Genomic DNA, 9,491 nt, shown 5'->3' on the forward strand with positions numbered 1-9,491 from the left:
CTGCTCATTCATTCCATCGAGCTGATCACCTTGTCCACTTACGAGCAATCTTTATGAGGTGTAGGCATTATCGAATTCGGTTGAATCCCCACAAATGTGTTTTCTGTATAGAAACAGGTCGATTGCTGGGATTTGTTGTTTCAAAAGCCGGCATTCGCGTCGATCCCTCGAAAGTCGAAGCTATCATCAAATTGCCTCCTCCTTCGAGTTTGCGCCAACTCCAAAGTTTGCAAGGGAAAGCGAACTTTTTACGCCGATTCATCCCAAACTACGCCGAGGTCACTAAAGGTTTTACACGGTTGTTGAAACAGAACGCTCAATTCTTTTGGGACGAGATTGCCCAACAATCTTTTGATGCACTTAAACACGCGTTGACCCATGCACCGTTGTTGCATCCTCCCAACTACAACCAGGACTACTTCTTATACCTCGCAGCTTCGCATTCCACCATTGGAATGGTGTTAGTTCAAGAAGATGAATTCGAAGCGGAACATGTGATATATTATCTCAGTAGGACCTTAAATCCCACTGAGCTAAAATATTCGCATGTGGAGAAATTGGCCCTGGCAGCCGTTCAAGCTGTCCAGCGTTTTCGTCACTACATTCTTCTCCGTAAAACTACAGTTATTTCGGATTGCAACCCTATGATTTACATTTTGACAAAACAACTGCTAGGGGGCAAGTACTCTAAATGGATCGTTATCCTGCAAGAGTTCGACTTGGAGTTCGAGAAGTCCAAGTCTAAGAAATCCTTAGTTTTTGCGGAATTGATGTGTGATTTCCCGCGTGCTGACACAGAGACTGTGGCAGAGGAGTCCATTGCGGACGAATCTTTGTTTCTTATCAGTACTTTAGATCCGTGGTACGGGGATATAATCATCTATCTCCAAACCCAAACCTTTCGGCCTGAAGTTTCAAAGGCGGAACGTCGAAAAATTCGGTTTCAATCCCAGCAATACAAAATTATTGGAGATACACTTTATCGCCGGGGGGCAGACTTAGTTTTTCGACGTTGTTTAACTCACGAAGAGGCTGAGAGGGTTTTGAATGATTGTCACTCTGGAGCATGTGGCGGTCATATGTCTGGGTATGCCACAGCTCAGAAGGTGTTGCGCGCTGGTTACTTCTGGCCATCTATGTTTAAAGATTGTATCATTGCAGTCCGGAAGTGCCACAACTGCCAAGTGTTTGATCGAAAGATGCGCGCACCACCTGCTCCTCTCCACCCTATAATTGCCGTTGGTCCATTCGCCAAATGGGGTATCGACTTTATTACTTGTAACCCTCACTCGGCCGGGGGGCATGCGTATATCATCCTCGCGGTTGATTATTTCACTAAATGGGCCGAGGCGATGCCTACATTCGACGCAAGCGGCAAAACAGCTGCAGTTTTCGTATTCAATCATAATATAACTAGGTTTGGTGTCCCACAAGCAATCATTACTGACCATGGGAGCCATTTTCGAAACATCATGATGACTGAGCTTACAAGCCAGCTTGGTTTGCGCCACGATAGCTCTACTCCTTATTATCCGCAAGCCAACGGTTTGGTTGAGTCTATCAACAAAGTTCTGGTTATCATGATCCGACGAACCATTGGTATTCATCGGTCGAATTGGCACAACATGTTATTTTCAGCGCTATGGGCATACCGAACCTCAGTGAAAACTTCAACAGGGTTCACTCCTTTCCAGCTAGTTTATGGCTTGGAAGCTGTGTTACCCATTGAATGCGAAATCCCATCACTTCAAATGGCTGTCGAATTACTCCCAGCTACTTCCGAAGAGGAGAAACGTTTATTGTACTTAGCTAAATTAGATGAGACTCGACGTGACGCTGCATTGGCAATCGAGACTCACGCGAAGCGAATGAAAGCTCAGTATGATAGAAATGTGACCCCTCGAAGTTTTTCGGAGGGAGACCTAGTGCTATTATATGATCAAGCTAACGATAAGCTAGGTGCTGGAAAATTCGTTCCTATGTGGCATGGACCCTATATTGTAAAGCGAAAGCTAGCAAAAGGGGCTTATGAGCTGGTAGATTTTGATGGGGACTCTTTGGGTAAACCCAGAAATGGACTTTACCTAAAGAGGTATTATGCTTAAATGGTGGGTATGGAGAATTTTTTAGTTAGGTTAGGTTTTCTTTCTAGCTAGTATGCTTGTTAGTTAGTCAGTGTGCTTAGCTTAGCGAGTGTGTTTTTCGTCGTTATTCTGGCTTATCTTGGTTTTACTCTTGATATTGCAGATGTCGACGCCTCTCCAAACATACATTGGATTTGCTGATGGTGCTTGTCGTAGTACACGGAATATCTCTTCCGCAGCTTGGGTTATCTATTCACCCTCTGACGAGTTAGTTTCTATGCATGGGGTAAGCCTCGGTCAAACAACGAACAACATTGCAGAATACAGTGCAGTGGTTGAATTATTATCCGAATCTATTTCATTTGGAATTCGACGTTTGATAGTGAGGTTAGATTCTGAACTTGTTGTATTACAGCTTAATAGAGTTTATGCCATTAGAAATCCTGTGTTATTAAGGTTGTTTTTGAGAGTGCGTCTCTTGGAACGTGAATTTGATTACATTGAATATCAGCATATTCCAAGGTCTTTAAATACATTAGCAGATGCAATTGCTTCTCGAGTGTTGGACAGACATTTACGATAATCATGCAAGTAAATTTAAAAACATTTCATCACATATGTTAAACAAGATAAGCCGGTAATAGTGATATATATATAGATAGGAGTGTGTCAAAAAATATACATCGTCTTCGATCATAGGTTGAAAAACACCTTATGATCGGCAAAAATGATAAAGTACAAAAAGTCAAAAATGTCACATGTGTCTACAAAGTGACTAGCCAATCACTGGTGGTGCTCCCTATACGACACCACTGCACGGGCTACCTTACGCAAAAATCTCCTAAACGGTCCAGGGACTGCGACTACATAGCGCTGAAGTCTGATAGGAATATCATCCATGGTAGTCTCAGGCATATCCGCCGTCAGACGCTCTAGATCATGCTCCAACTCAGCTAGTGTCTCTGCAGCCGCGTCCTGTGGGGCCGATACCGGTGCAACTGGATGTCTCCTCTCAAAAGGCCGGAGGTTGGCTGGGCGCTGTGGACCAACATCTGCATTTTGAAAATTTTTACTGTCAGTTTTGAGACGATATATATAAAAAACAAAAAAATACATAATTTGAAAACTTGTGAAAAATAAAGTACCTCTGTCATCCCATTGTTCTCCCTGTGGAAGAACCGTGTCCGGATCACCTCGAAAATCTACTCCGGCATACGGAAAGTCCTGGATCGAAAAAACCTGGTCCTCTAACCAGTGAAAATAACTATCAGTGAATCGAACAACCGCCGCGCCCTCGTCAGGATGCCGGGCCATCACTGCAACCCATCGTACCAGCTTTGGCTCCCGAGGACCCAAGATATCAACAGTAAGTTGCTGAGGGATCAGCATCGGAACTCTCTCTAAGGCAAAGCTCACGACTAAAGGCCCATATCCAAAGGTTTTCAGTCGTCCGTTCTTTGCCTTAGTCAGTTGGCTCTTCATATTAGTCGACACAGCATCACACCAGTTGAAAATGGTGCCTTGGTAACAGTCAATTGCCATCCGCATTTGGGACCCGGAAGCGATATGTAAAGCGGCTGCGCCGCAAATTCTGGTAACCGTGAAAGCTATAACTTTGAGTTCACGCAGAGAGATGTGTTTGATTTCCACGCCTTTCGCATGGTGTGCATTGGGTGTGCACCAATCTGCCCGGAGACTAGCAAGGGATTGGCCACCCGGCCTAGTCCCGGCTAGATTGAGTTGCTCGCCTCTATTTGGCAAGCCAGTGAGAAAGTATACATCAGAGGGCTCTATCTCGAGTTGGTGCCCTCCTATGTAAAAGCATTGCTCTTGAACGTTCCATCTCTCAACCAGCCATTCTAAGAATCTTACCTGAGCCCTCATGCCAGGTATGGCCCAGTATTTATATAGCCCGCATGCTTTTAGGGCATCAATGGAAGGTTGATGTTCAATTGCAGCTAAATCAACATCCTCGTGCTCTCTTTCTCTCCAATCCAACATGGTGAGTGCCCTACACACCAAGAAACAATGATTAGAATTAATTTGGGGAAATTTGAATGGTTATTTGTGAGGATTGGGGTTTCAAATTCCGCATTCCACGGAGGACGCACCCCGCGTTTAGAACACAGGGCGTCGGGACGCAGCTGGCCTGAAGGTGGGCTGCATCCCCCGACCATTTTCCTGTATAGGAAAAAGTCGGGGGACGCAGGTCACCCGAAGGGCACCTGCGTCCACCGCAGAGCGCATTTTGAAACCTAAACCCCCCCAAAAAACAAAACTAAAACCTAAAATACAATTTTAATCGGATGAAATTGAAGAGTAGGATGTTGTAAAATACCTGGAAGAGACGGCGTTCGATTCTGACGGTCGGATTTTCCGCAGCGACCACGGGAAGTTTCTTGCCAAAAGCCCTTTTTTCAACTTCAACAGTAAAATGGTAAAAATGACATGGTAAAAAGTCTTTTTATAGGTTTTTTGGATGAATTTGTTTATTTTTCACCATGGAAGGATGTTTTTCGATGTATTTTTGCCTATCTTAAACAGGTATGAGTAATGTGTTGTTTTTGTGCAGGACAAAGGGACTTAGAGAGAAAATTGTCATTTTTCACGAACCAAAATATCAGAGTCATCTTTTAAGCCCTTTTCTGACTCCTAAAAAATGAAAAGATTGCCGAGCGTTTCTTTTACACTCGTTAAAATGGAATTAAAAGACGGTCCCCTTATAGCTCTTTTCTGACCGTAGAATCAGGAAAAGATTGCCGGGTTTTTGTCGTTTCAAACTCGATACGGAAATAAAACGACGTGTCCTTGATCGCTTTTTACTTTTCAGGTCAGTGACACTAATTATGAAAGTACTCCTTGGTCGCAAGATCAAGCGGTTCCCCTAGGTATTATTTTATACTTTTTCGGGCTTGAGGGACACAAATCTACGAAAAAGTTCAACTTGGAGTCTTCTTAAGTTTTTCAGACTCTCTAAAATTGAAAAACGCCGAGTTTCTCCTATACTGGGCTCGTTAAACATTTCACAGTAAAGGACCTGTTCAATTACAAACAGGAACGAACCACTCCTTCCTAGGGTTCGAATCAAAACTAGGTTGGACTCATCCGAAGGATGAGCTTATAATCAAGCATATGTTATCCTCCTCAAGCTTGTTAAAAATAAAGAGGTACTTGCCAGAAATGGTGGGGGAAAAGAGAGAAGAATGAGCCTATTTGTTAACTTTTTGTCTCAGAAGAAACTTTATTACCACTCTTGAACATGACACTTTTTCATTCACCTGGGTTGGGAAATCCTTTACCTCACAGTTGATCAAACCACTTTGAAAGTCTTCAGCCGGGTTCCGGGGATTAACTTTGAGTTATTCATCACCAAGCCATCTGTCGTGTCGTTATGTGTTCAAGAGGTCTGCAAGCAAAACTTTCATCTGCAAAATACTTGTCATCCATTTGACCATCCCTGAGTCAGTCCTTACAGCAACATTTCTTCAACTTAAACAATGATTTCGTGTTGCGGGCTTGCCTGTAACGAGTCGCTTTCTATCGATATCAGCACATTATCTAGAGAGATGACTTAGAAATCGTCAGTACCTTGAAGTCTGCATGCATCAATGGCAGGTTTCTCGCCTTTGACGTCAGTTTACATCATTGACTTTCGATCAAAGGATTCCGTGAAATGTTCGACATCAACTCATTCATTCACATCTCATGGATTGTACTGGGTACTTTGAGAACCATTGACATTACTGGTGGTCTCTCTCACGCTTGTTAACAGTTTACATCATCGACTGGTAATCAAGTGGTTTCTACCATGTTCGACATCAACTCATTTATTCGCATGGCTAGAATCGTACCAATTCGGGAAGTAGAAATGAAGACCCTGGATCTAGTTTCCACCATCCAGGCTGCGAGGAGTTTTGTATTCATTATCTACGTAGACTAATCATAAACAGATGGTTGCGCCCATACTGTGTCTACAAAAGTCTATGATTATGATGTACTGCAAGATCATTCCTGTATCAGAGTAGTTAGTCTGTTAGTTAAAGTTTTAATCTGAGTATGGGAATGCCTACCTCAGTGATGATATAATCTTATACATGTATTTTGTGTTGAAAATTGCAGGTTTTGACCAGGCTCTCCACGAGATAATCCTTGAAATGATAAAGCGCTTCACCCTTCCTAGATAATACAAAACCCTAATCTATTTCAGGCTTCGCACTTTAGGGGGCAATCTGTTACACTAAAAAATGTCACCATGACTATTTATAGTTAGGATGGCTCTATCAACAGTCATGCTACCCTCTTAGGCAAGTCTTATGCCTCTGCTCTCCATGTCAAACTCCAAAAAAGAGAGAAAGTCTTTTTAAATGTATTTATCTCTGGGGACGCAGGTTCTCTCAACCTTACCTGCGGGTACGCACCCAATGTTCACAAAAGCTGCGTCTTTGGACGCTCTGTATGTAAAGGGGCAGGTGCGTCCCCCTGTAAAGGTTAAAATGCGCAAGTTTCATCTTTAAAAAGTCACTTGTGGTCATTTCTAGAGCATTCTAGAAGGTTGTTCGACGTGTATTGAGCGCCTCCAGATGGTTCATGCACTCCTACCAAAGAGGAACTTATCCCATCAATAAGGGAGCTATCCCATCCAAAGAGGGGATTATCCCATTGATGGTGGACCTGATTAACTTCCTCTTGAGCACTATAAATACAGCCATTGGGCCAGAAGGGGGGGAGGTTGAAAGCTATACATTTCTAAGGGTAAATGCTGCAGGAATTAGGACTCCCATTTAGAAGCTTGTGAGGAGAGATTGCCATCTTTGCTTGTTCTATTTGGAAGTGGGTGAGCTTTGTCAAAGTAAAGGAGAACTCTTGATGGACCCTGGGAGGGACTTGCACAACACCAAGGCTCAGGTTGTATTTGTTCCTTTTGTTACCTATTAATGCAAATGAGTCCATTCTTCTCAATAACTTGTTATTTATGAGTTGTTTCATGTACTCCTTGGTCTATGTGTTAAATATGTTTTATTCTATGAGATTATCAAGTGCTATTTAATCATTTGATTGTTAGTGTATGCAGGTTTCAAAGTGAAGGAGGAGCTCATCCGGATCAGCGGAGCTGGACTGCTACAACAGCGTTGGATTACAAGTAGGATTTAAACACTTGATTTCCCGTATAGTAAATGCATGTTTAGAGAAGGATTGCTCTTGTTTGTCTTGTTTGTCACTAGAGAGTCTTAGGCTCCTAGGGAGGTTGGTTGTGTCTGCACAATCGACTCTTTCCGCCTGACAGATGTCCAACTTCTTCCTTAACTGATCTGGAATGTGTGCATAAGCCACACATCCAAAAACTTTCATGTGGGTGACTCCTTGCTTTCTCCCACTCCATGCTTCTTTCGGCACTCTGTTCATCACTGCTTTTGTAGGGCATCTATTCAAAATGTATGCTGCACAATGTATAGCTTCAGCCCAATAATCATTTGGCAAATGCTTTGCCTTTAGCATACTCCTCACCATATCCATGATCGTCCTATTCTTTCTTTCAACAACACCATTTTGCTGCGGTGTGTACCTAGTTGTAAACTGCTTATGAATTCCATTTTCTATACAAAAACGTAGAAATTCCTTGGAGATATACTCACCTCCTCTATCAGTTCTCAGAACTTTGATATGCAGCCCGCTTTGGTTTTCCACAAGTGCCTTGAAATCGCAAAACTTTCAAACACTTCACTTTTGTTCTTAAGGAAATAAACCCAAGTTTTTCTAGTAAAATCATCAATGAATGTTAGTATGTAGTGGCTGCCTGCAAGTGATGGAGTTTGCATCGGTCCACATAAATCTGATTGAACAATTTCTAAGGGTGCTTTTGCTTTATGCTTTTCCCAGATGGAAAACTTTCTCTGTGTTATTTCCCCACGATGCAACCTTCACAAAGGCTGTCTGGTTTCTCTATCAATGGTAATCCTCTTACCATTCCTTTTCTACTCAACAAGTTAAGACCTCCAAAGTTGAGATGTCCAAATCTCAAGTGCCACAACCAATTTTCATCTTTCGGTTTGCTTTGGAAAGTCTCTTGAGTCACTGCTGCTATTACTTCTTTATTTTTCAAATCTGCCTTCATTCTGAGAGGTAACATCCTGTTCCTTGTCATCTTTACTTCAGCAATACATTGTTTTTGGGTGCTCTATCCATGATGGTGCATACATCATTCACAAAGAAAACATTGTAACCCTTTTGAACAAGCTGTCCAATACTTAAGAGGTTACATTTCATTCCAGGAACATAATAAACATTTGCTATGGTTTTCTTTTCTCCTTTCTTTGTTAAAACTTTTACTTCTCCTTTTCCCATAACAGAAACTTTATTATCAGTCCCTAGTGTGACTTGTGACTTCACACTCTGATCTAACATAGAAAACAGGGCTATGTTTCCTATCATATGGTTGCTACAACCGAAGTCTAGAAACCATACATCTTCACTCTTTTCTTCAGCCATATTACAAGCTAAAAACAAATTATTTTGGCTAATATTTTCTCTAGTGAAATTTGCACTAGTTCTATTATTCATATCATGCTGTTTCTTCCTACATTCATTTGCATAATGCCCATATTGTTTACAGTAGTAAAATTGGATATTGGATTTTTCATTCCTTTGTCCTTGAGCATGATGTTGTCCACTTTGTTGGTTGCTGCCTTGGCCTTGGTTCTGATTTGGATTACTACCTCTTCCTTGAACATTTGTTGGACTGTTTTTTCCACCTCTGTTTTGGATTCTGCCTCTTCCTCTCTTGTTTCCTCTGCCTTGACCTCTTCCTCTTCCAAAGGACATCTGGGTCTTGAAGGCATGCTCTAGAGATGATTTTTCATTTCTACTCAATCTCTGCTCATGTGTTATCAGTGATGCATGTAGTTCATCAACTGTGAAGTTTGTGAGATCCTTTGTCTCTTCTATGGTGGTGACAATCACATCGAACTTTGAGGGTAGGACCCTCAACAGTTTCTCCACAATTCTCCTTTCTTCAAGAATCTCTCCATGAGACCTTATCTGTGTGACCAGACCAATCACATGTGTGAAGAATGAGTCAATATTGTCTGACTCCTTCATGCAAAGATTTTCAAAATCTCCCCATTTTGCTGTCTTCACTTTATCCATGTCTTGATAGGCTGTCTTGAGAGTTTGCCATGCTTCTTTGGATGTCTTGGCTGTTTCTATCCTTGGAAACACACTCTCATGCACTGCTTGATACAAAAATACGAGGGATTTTGAGTCCTTCTTCTTATAGCTCTTCAACAGATCTTTCTCTGCTTGAGTTAACCTATTAAATTCATTCTCATTTGCTGGTTCTTCAAAACCATCCTCAACAAATTCCCATAAATCTTGTGAGGCAAGCAAAGCCTTCATGGTTATTGCCCAATA

The sequence above is a fragment of the Pinus tabuliformis genome, chromosome 6 (assembly GCF_031772625.1).
Source record: "Pinus tabuliformis cultivar Carrire ecotype Pingquan chromosome 6, CPIR1, whole genome shotgun sequence".
In the NCBI taxonomy this organism is placed as follows: domain Eukaryota; kingdom Viridiplantae; phylum Streptophyta; class Pinopsida; order Pinales; family Pinaceae; genus Pinus; species Pinus tabuliformis.